General features: G+C 35.8%; 2 long non-coding RNA genes across 3 annotated transcripts; both read left to right on the top strand.

The window, feature by feature from the left end:
- Positions 1 to 3,206: 3,206 nt before the first annotated feature.
- On the top strand, positions 3,207 to 4,887 carry LOC132600675 (uncharacterized). Its single transcript, XR_009567279.1, has 3 exons — positions 3,207 to 3,942; positions 4,117 to 4,202; positions 4,753 to 4,887. It is a non-coding gene; the product is annotated as an uncharacterized LOC132600675 (long non-coding RNA).
- Positions 4,888 to 4,988: 101 nt separating this feature from the next.
- LOC132600668 (uncharacterized) lies at positions 4,989 to 8,876 on the top strand. 2 transcript variants are annotated; one of them, XR_009567275.1, is made up of 5 exons: positions 4,989 to 5,138; positions 5,246 to 5,331; positions 6,060 to 6,136; positions 6,966 to 7,064; positions 8,533 to 8,876. It is a non-coding gene; the product is annotated as an uncharacterized LOC132600668 (long non-coding RNA). The 2 variants fall into 2 exon arrangements; XR_009567278.1 differs by having other exon boundaries at positions 6,060 to 6,867.
- Positions 8,877 to 9,176: the final 300 nt, after the last annotated feature.

Below are 9,176 nucleotides of genomic sequence, written 5' to 3'. Positions count from 1 at the left end.
GCAATAGTGGCTGAAGGGCATGAGCGAGTTGATGACGCCATAGAGACGGTCCTAGAAAACTACAAGGATGTGTTCATGGAACCCAAGTCCTTGCCACCTATCAGGGCCTTAGACCATGCTATTCCACTCAAACCTGGTGCTATACCAGTGAGTTTAAGACCATATAGGTATAATTTCCATCAGAAAGATGAATTAGAGAGGCAAGTCACAGAAATGCTCACTAATGGTATTATTCAACAGAGTCAATCACCATTTTCATCCCCAGCTCTCATTGTCAAGAAGAAGGATGGCACATGGAGGTTCTGTGTGGATTATAGGGGACTAAATAAGATCACAATCAAGCAAAAATATCCTATAACCATTGTTGATGATTTATTGGATGAGCTCTATGGTTCAGCAATGTTCTCCAAAGTTGACCTGAGGGCAGGTTACCACCAGATCAGGATGAAGGAGGATGATGTCTACAAAACAGCTTTCAGGACTCACATGGGACATTATGAGTTTAGGGTAATGCCATTTGGGTTAACAAATGCCCCTGAAACATTCCAAGCCTTGATGAATCAAATCTTTCAGCCTTATCTGAGGAAGTTTGTGCTGGTTTTCTTTGATGATATACTCATATACAGTGTATCCTTAGAGGAACATGTTGCTCATCTGGTTGCTGTGTTTGAATTGCTAAGGACTCACTCACTCTTAGCTAAGAAGTCAAAGTGTTCTTTTGGTCAGAAACAAGTGGAATATTTAGGTCATGTGATCACCAAGGAAGGAGTTTCTACTGATCCTTCCAAGATACAAGCTACGGTTGATTGGCCTAAACCAGTTTCAATCAAGAGTCTGAGGGGGTTTTTGGGGTTAACTGGGTACTATAGAAAGTATGTTACTGGTTATAGCACCATCTGTAGACCCTTGACTGATCTTTTAAAGAAAGATGCTTTTAGGTGGAATGATGAAGCTGAATTGGCTTTCACAGCTCTTAAAAGGGCAATGACAACCACCCCAGTTTTGGTCTTACCTGACTACTCTAAGGAGTTTATAGTGGAGACTGATGCTAATAATGGAGGAATTGGGGTTGTTCTAATGCAAGGAGAGAGACCTGTTGCCTTCTTTAGCAAGGTTTTGGCACCAAAACATAGGGGTAAGTCAATTTATGAGAAGGAATACATGGCTTTACTTTGTGCAGTAGATAAGTGGAGACATTACCTACAAGTACAAAAACTTCATTGTCAGGACTGACCATTACACACTTGTTAGAATAGAAGGTGACTTCAGCTATACAGCAAAAAGGACTTACAAAACTGCTTGGACTAGATTATAAAGTCCAATACAAGAAAGGGGCAGAGAATAGAGTGACAGATGCCCTTTCTAGGCAACATGAAGATGGGATGAACAAGCCTCTTTTGAGTCAAGGACAATTGTTGGCTATTGGTGTTTTAGTTCCAACTTGGATGCATGAGGTTACTGAAAGCTATACAAATGATCTCCAAGCTAAAGAATTGATTGCTCAACTTACTGTGGACTTATGAGGACCCAGTCTGTGGCATTATACATCTGGTGTTCTGAGGAGAAAGGGGAAGGTTTATATTGGTGATACTAGAAATCTTAGACAACAGTTGATCTCCACCTTTCATAACTCCCCATTAGGTGGTTATTCTGGTCAGCTAGGAACTCTTAAAAGACTATCTCAACTGTTTTATTGGCCCAAAATGAAGTAGATGGTGATTGAATTTGTGGCAAGCTGTGATGTGTGTGTGAGGAGCAAGGATGACAATGCAGCTTATCCAGGATTGCTGCAACCCCTTCTTATTCCTAATCAGGCCTAGAGTCACATCAGCATCGACTTCATTGAAGGGTTGCATAAATCCAAGAACAAAGAGGTAATCTTAGTGGTGGTAGATAGAATGACTAAGTATGCACATTTTATAGCCTTGTCCCATCCCTTTATTGCCGTTACTGTGGCTGAAAAGTTCTGGAAAATGGTGCATAGCTTACATGAAACTCCTGAGTCAATTGTCACTGATAGGGACAAGATATTTCTTAGCAACTTTTGGCAAGCTTTGTTCAAACTATTGGGAACTCAGCTTCACTACAGCACAGCTTACCACCCACAAAGTGATGGACAAACTGAAAGAGTAAACAAATGCTTGGAAAATTACTTAAGGTGTATGATTTCTAATAGACCAACTAAGTGGAAACAATGGTTGTCAGCTGCTGAGTGGTGGTACAACACTAATTTCCATACTAGCCTGCAATGCACTCCTTTTGAAGCCTTGTATGGTTACTCTCCACCTCAACTATCTCTGGGACCCTTGCTTAAAACCATAGTCCCAGCAGCTGAGGATGTTGTCATGTTGAGGCAACAAATGCAACAACTACTTAAAGACCATCTAAGTAAGGCTCAAGAAAGAATGAAGTATTATGCTGATCAAAGGAGGACTGACAGGGAGTTTATAGTTGGTGATATAGTTTACTTGAAGCTACAACCTTATAGACAGACTTCCATTGCATTAAGGAAGAATCTCAAACTCAGTTCTAAGTATTATGGTCCTTACCAGGTGTTAGAAAGGATTGGGAAAGTTGCCTACAAGCTAGCATTGCCTCCTAGTTCTAAGGTGCATCCGGTTTTTCATGTTTCCTTGCTAAAAAAAAAGGTGGGCACTAGAGTGGTGGTGCAGTCTGAGTTACCCGCTACCGGTGATGATGGTCAATTCCTTGTCCATCCAGTAGCCATTCTCCAAAGGCAGTTGGTAAAGAAGAATAATGTGGCTACGGTTAAGGTGCTAGTGCAGTGGTCCAATTTGCCACCTGAGGATGCCACTTGGGAAGACTATCAGTACCTTCAGGCCAAATATCTAGGTTTTGATTCCCATCCTTGAGGTCAAGGATGTTTTGATGGAGGAGGGTATGTCATGATCTCACTATATTAGTAATTAAAGTAGTAGAATTAGTAGAAATAATAAAGGACTAGTATGGGATAAGTATGCTGCCAGCCGGGTTCGATATTGGGTAAGCAAGGAGTATTATTAACTAACTTTTGAAACGAACGGCTGAGATTAGAAAGGAATTAATGAGCTACAATGATCAGGATCTTGCCACGTCATCAGCAGTTAGTTATAAGTTGTCAGAGGAGAGAGAAATTCAATTAAGCAAAAATCAGGTGCAATTTCTTCTTCTTCTCGACTCTTTCTTCTTCTCCAATCTTCTCTTCTTCTCTTTCTAATACTTCTTCTCTACTTCTTCTGCAGATCTATTCTCATCAATGGTGAATCCATGTTATCTTTTAGTATAGTTTTATCAGACAGTTTCAGATCTATGTATTAAGTTCCATTTTCCATTTTTGATATAATAGAAAATTGTTCCAAAAAACTTGTTGTTCTTCATTTGGATTGGTTAATTGTGTGAATTGAGTTGAGATCATTACATTATAGCTATTGATTCTCCTTATTTATTTATTTATTTATTTATTTATTTATTTATTTATTTATTTATTTATTTATTTTTGCTTCTTATGTTGCCCTTTATTTCTGGATTGTTCTTTAGAATTTCTCTATTTTTGTCCTGATAAAAAAGAATTTCTCCATTTTGGTATCAAATGTGGTCAGTGATGTACTGTCATATATATATATATATATATATATGATTGTGGTTGGAGAACAAAATCATGTTTTTTCTTATCAATCTCAAAAGATAATCGTACATGGGGCCTACCTTTTTGTTTCTGGTAATTGAATGGGTATGCCCATATGAAAGTGATGGGTTGTATTCATATGTGGTTTTTGAAAAATTTCACAACTTTGTCACTCTGACTACAAAGCTACTTTCATTTGCAGTTCTCAGATCATGAGTATCTTGAACAACACAAATCGCCAGAAACAGATTTTGGAGCATTGATAGGTCCTGAAAATCTTTGAAGAATTGGGCTTCTCATGTGTCAATTTAGTTACAGTAAGTACACACATGACAATTCTAAGTTCATAGTTTCATGAATTTCTCATGTCTTCCCAATAGATTTTTATGCTTTTTAAGGGTGTTTGATGCATTTGAAATTTCATGGATATCAGAGAGTTCTCAATAAAATTCTAACAGTTTTCTCTGCTTTATCTTATTTTTTTGGCCCAGCTTTATTTACCAGTTTACTTCATCTATTGTCGAAGCTACCTTACAACGCTACAAGAGCATAAACACAGGGGTATCTACAGTAGTAGGTAATTTTTTTTCAACTGGCATAGTCTTTTTCAATAATGATGATTTACTTCGATACATGCTCAATATTGAGTTTTTCTTTCATTCATTCTTCTGTATTTGCTCCTGCTTGAAAAATTAAATTAACTTTTTTATCACTATATTATGTATTAGATCTTCTCGCAGCAGCTATGTTCTGCATCTGGTAACTGTTTGAGCAAACGTTTTTAGCCGTTCCAGTGCAAGACCATACTTTACTTCCATTTATAATCTCTAAGAAGTTTTAGAGGATAGTGCCTTCAAAATTATTCATTCTGCCTCTAATATTATCAATTTTTTCCATAAATGGAAAAAAAAAAAATCAATCCACCCTCTGTTGCCGTCAACCATGATGGACGTTGCAGGGAGCAACCTCAAAAATGAACATATTGATCTTCCTATCGCAAACATAGCATGGAAATAAAAAAAACCTTCTTTTACATTTGTTTCTGAATATGTATTGTGGTTACATTAGTTTGAAGTAGTTTACATCTTCCTCCAGCTTAAACCATTCTCCTTGTGTTTTGATATCAGAAAGTCTTAAATGATAGCGGGAGCTTAGTGCACCAGACTTCCCTAAAGGAGAGTCAGGCTGCACAAATGTGGATGATTGGAGGCTCGGATGGGGCAGTATCTCGGGAAGAAGTGATATTCCTTACCCACCATAGATCAGGCATGTCATATTATCAGTGATATAGCTGTTTAAAAGCTTTTTTGGTATATTATCATGTAACTATACGATAGTCTCATTAGATCTATATGTTTGACAGTAAGATAGAAGCTGCAAGGTCCAATGATCAAAGATTGACTTTCCCCTCCATTTTACGCTGTGTCGTTTACGCTTTCAACATTGAATGGACTTGATCTTTTACTCTTCCTCAGTGCATCGACAGGGATGCTGTAAAATGCAATTAAGGGAGGTAGTATGTTTAGGCTTTCCCACATATTAGGACTCCATTATGATTATTGCCTCTTTTTCATGTTGTACTTATTGTGTTGAACGACATATTTTCCTATCCGCATGCAGGTGCAAGCCATAATGTAGATTTGAACCTCGGAATAGCCTCCTCTGTTTTAGCTGATTACCAGCCTGGTGATCTTCTTGTGTCGATTGTAAGTTTTCAACACCTGCTCTCCCATGCATGAACAACCTCATCAGTTGTACAAAAAATCATATATATATATATATGAAATGCAAAATTAAAATCAGCAAGTGACTCAGATATCATTTTCACCAAAGAGCTTGTTAATTACATCATCGCATTACCAATTTTAAGATTACAGTTTGAGGTGGTTTTTAATCTATTGGTGTTATGGATACTAATTTGGTGACATAGGATAACGTAAGTATTAAAAATGAAGACTGAACAAATTACAAGTCTGTTAACCTCTGATCTACAACTATCAACTATCAAGTTCATCGCTTAGCATTGGACACTAATCCTCGGTAATTCTTGTGTCATGCTATTCTCTACTTTATACTTCATATAAAAGACATATATCTTCATTTGAAAATGGATACTCATTTAGTTGAATTGAGTTCTTATTTTGTCACATTTGCTTACTTGGTGTTATGTTTTCACAATAGCAACTAGCTTCTCAGCTGGTGGATAAAGAAAAGGATTACTAGATGAGAAAAAGGATCATATGTTTCTTTAGAGTGTTGTGTTAACAATTTACCAATTAAAAGAAGGTGTTGTGTTAACAGATTTCTCTAAAAATTACTTTAATGAGAAAGAAGTTGTGGCAGAAAGTGGAGAAGATTTTTAAAGTTTATACCTTTTATTTTTTATTTGTAAAGAAAATTCTGTTTTAAATTAGTGTTCTTCTTCTTTGTGCAGTTTATAAATTTTCAGGACAAAGGGTGCTACTTCCAGCTCTTTTGTGGCCTAAACAAGTCTTCACTTGTGCTCTAAATGTATGTCGTGCGTAGCAAGATATGTGGACTTCCCGAAATGAGATACTTTGCTGGTTTTCATAAATTTTTCTTCTGGAATGAGTTTGCATGGGCCTGATTAAATAGGAAGTTTAGTCCAAAATACAGATCAGGGAATTCTATAGAGATGCAAAAAACATTGTGAGATAATTGATCATAGTATACTAAAAGTGAGAAGTCACCATAGTTGAAAGTTAGTTTACGAAAATACCCTTTAAAAATTAAATGCCTAAATACCCTTATATTAAAATAATATTATTACAAGTTTCTGGCAGTAAAAATACAACTTCTAGGCTGAGTTTTTGCAGATACAAATGAATATTAAAAGGGGGTGTCTTATTAAATGGTATTGTAGAGGCTTTTCAACTCCTACCGTTGGGCTACAAGTAGTTTCTCCTTAAATCTTAGAACTCAAATAGTTATTTTCCAGTGTGTTCCTTCTATAATGAGTGCTGATTGATTAAATCTACGTAAGAGAATCAAGTATAAGATATTTTCTCTGGATTTGGGTTATTGTAACATTCTCAGTTCTAATCATTTCACAAGCAAATTGCCAGAGAAACTGAATGATCTGGCAAAGATTGAAATATGACTCTGTGAATGCATCTGGACTGTACATTTAGTGAGACATCTTTCTGAGTCTTCTTCACAGTAGTATTTAATGTGAGCTTAATATCGAAGAATATGATGAGTTCAGATTGTCAACAACTAAGGTTTGCTTAATGTTGCTTGAAGTTCTTGGTCAAAAGTTTGGTTTTCCACACTCATGCAGGGAATTCTTTTCATGCTAAATGTGTCTTTGTAATTTTAGGAAGTTGAATAAGAAGCACATAGACTTCGGGATTTACTCAATGTCGCCAACTTTACAAGACAATATTGTGCAAATGTACAATATTTATCAATCATGAAGGTTAGATTATATTACTGATCTGGAAAAGCTTTCCATCTTATTACCAATCTTTGTATCAAAGAAAGAAGTTCTCTAAAAACCTTCTAAATGAAGCAAATATTGAAAAGCCATGTATAAGTGAACTCTTCTAAATTGTTAACTGCACATTTGGTCATCAGTGAGAATGCGATTTATTATACATTTTCTTATATCAATCTCCTAACGTGTAAGAATTGACATATTATAACTTGAATAGTACTGATTAAGAGAAAAAAGTTAGGAAAGGTTTTATGTTAGAATTATAAGTGGTTACATAATGGTCAAAAAAGTCAAACAGGAATGGTTAGGTAAAAAGATGTCAGAAAACAACTAATAGAATTTAAAGTAGGCTTAGTTTATATCAATTTGAGTCCTTAGAGAAGAAAAAGAACTGAAAGTTGGAGTTGTTAGAAAGATATTATATCTAGGCTTAAGAAATGAGAAACACTCAGCTTACACCATAAAAACTTAGAGAAGGAAAACCTCTGTACAAAGGTTAGGGAGTGTTAGGCTGATCATGATGAGTTACTTTTTTAATTGATGAATGAGGTTTTTTAGGCAATGTAAGAAACTGGATTTCTTGATCAAGAAGTTAGATACAAAGCTTTAGGTTGTGAATTGGTATTAAGTATTTCCTGAAAATCACATTTCTTATTGGAGGAAGAGCAGCTTTGAATTCTTAGCTTATTTGAGAACCTCCTTATGATCTCATCCACATTGTCTGTGCAAGGAGTTTGGCTACATCCGCTTCTTGCCTACTTACATTCCATTTTACATTGTTTAAATTAGAAGACAAAAAGATTCAAATTCGAATAGAAAATGATGGGCATAACAAGCTTGTGCTGGGCTTAAGGAGTTAGCCTAATTCTATGGATATTACTTTTGAAAGAGATGTTACTGTGAGATAGTAGATATGTCCTCCTAATTTCTTATAGCTCATATCATTAGAAGTGAAGACATATATCATAGTTGAAACAGTCCATTATAACAAACACAGATAGACCATTAAGGAATGTTTTGGGATAAAGCCTTTGAGTAATATGGTAATTGGACCTCATTTTGTTTTAGCTCTTATCTTTATTTAACTTCAGTAGGTTATTAGCCCGGCCTGATATGGCTCAGATAAAATGCTCACTTGGAAATACTCCTTGATATAGCTATAAGGCTTATCTATGTAGATGCTTTGAACCTTGCTCTGAATGCGACCATTTGGTATTTTTCAAAATAGTGGTGTGTTTGAAAGCTCTGCTTTACTTTTCGAGAGCATACTTGCTTTTTGATTAATAATTGTTGAAGGATGTTTCTGGTCGTCAAGTAGCATTTTGTATGTTCTGGATGTGGAGTGGAAGTGAGATTATATCTAACTACGTGTTAATTTTCTATTGAATCTTTTTGTGGTTCTACTTTGTCTTTCATATTCTGAAGATTTATAACTTTTGGTTGTTTGCAGATTACAATATTCATGAGAAAAAGTTCAAGTTTTTCATAATCAAAGGTGTACCCATCACATGTATTTTGAGGTTTCAAGTGGAAGTTCATTTTAGATGATGTATTTAGTTTTTCAAAGCTCATGTTTGTGTAATTATAACCAAATTGATGGCATGAAGATATCTTTGCTATAGTTCAGTTATGTTTGCATGCTTTATTTAAACACACCAGCTGACCTACATATCAATGTACAAAAAGGGATTTTAGCTCATGTTGGGCATGTTTCGCCCGTGAAATGTTATTTTCATATGGTGTTTGAAGTTTATTTTGATGGTAATAATGATTTTTGAGATGGTTGGAATGTTATTTTTCTGGTTATCCTTCATAGTGAAAAGGGTCATAAGTGTTTATATTAGTTCCGGCAAAAGATAGAAGAATGGTACTGACACCAATAAAATGTTAAAACCTTGCGTGGCTCTTCGAGGATGGCTATAGTAGCCGCATGTTGATGCACCTGTGATAGCCCATGCTGATGCTGATATAGAAGCTTCCCCGGTGTCCCAGCACTAAGACGAGGGCAAAGTGCTATTGCTTATTAATATAATCCATGCCCCAACTGATTGACTGAACATTTGCCCAAAAGACATAATAAATGAACCAGTTATT

This window comes from Lycium barbarum, chromosome 1 (assembly GCF_019175385.1).
Source record: "Lycium barbarum isolate Lr01 chromosome 1, ASM1917538v2, whole genome shotgun sequence".
NCBI classification, from domain to species: Eukaryota; Viridiplantae; Streptophyta; class Magnoliopsida; order Solanales; family Solanaceae; genus Lycium; species Lycium barbarum.
Note: the sequence above shows the minus strand (reverse complement) of the source record. Positions and strands in the feature narration are given on the sequence as shown.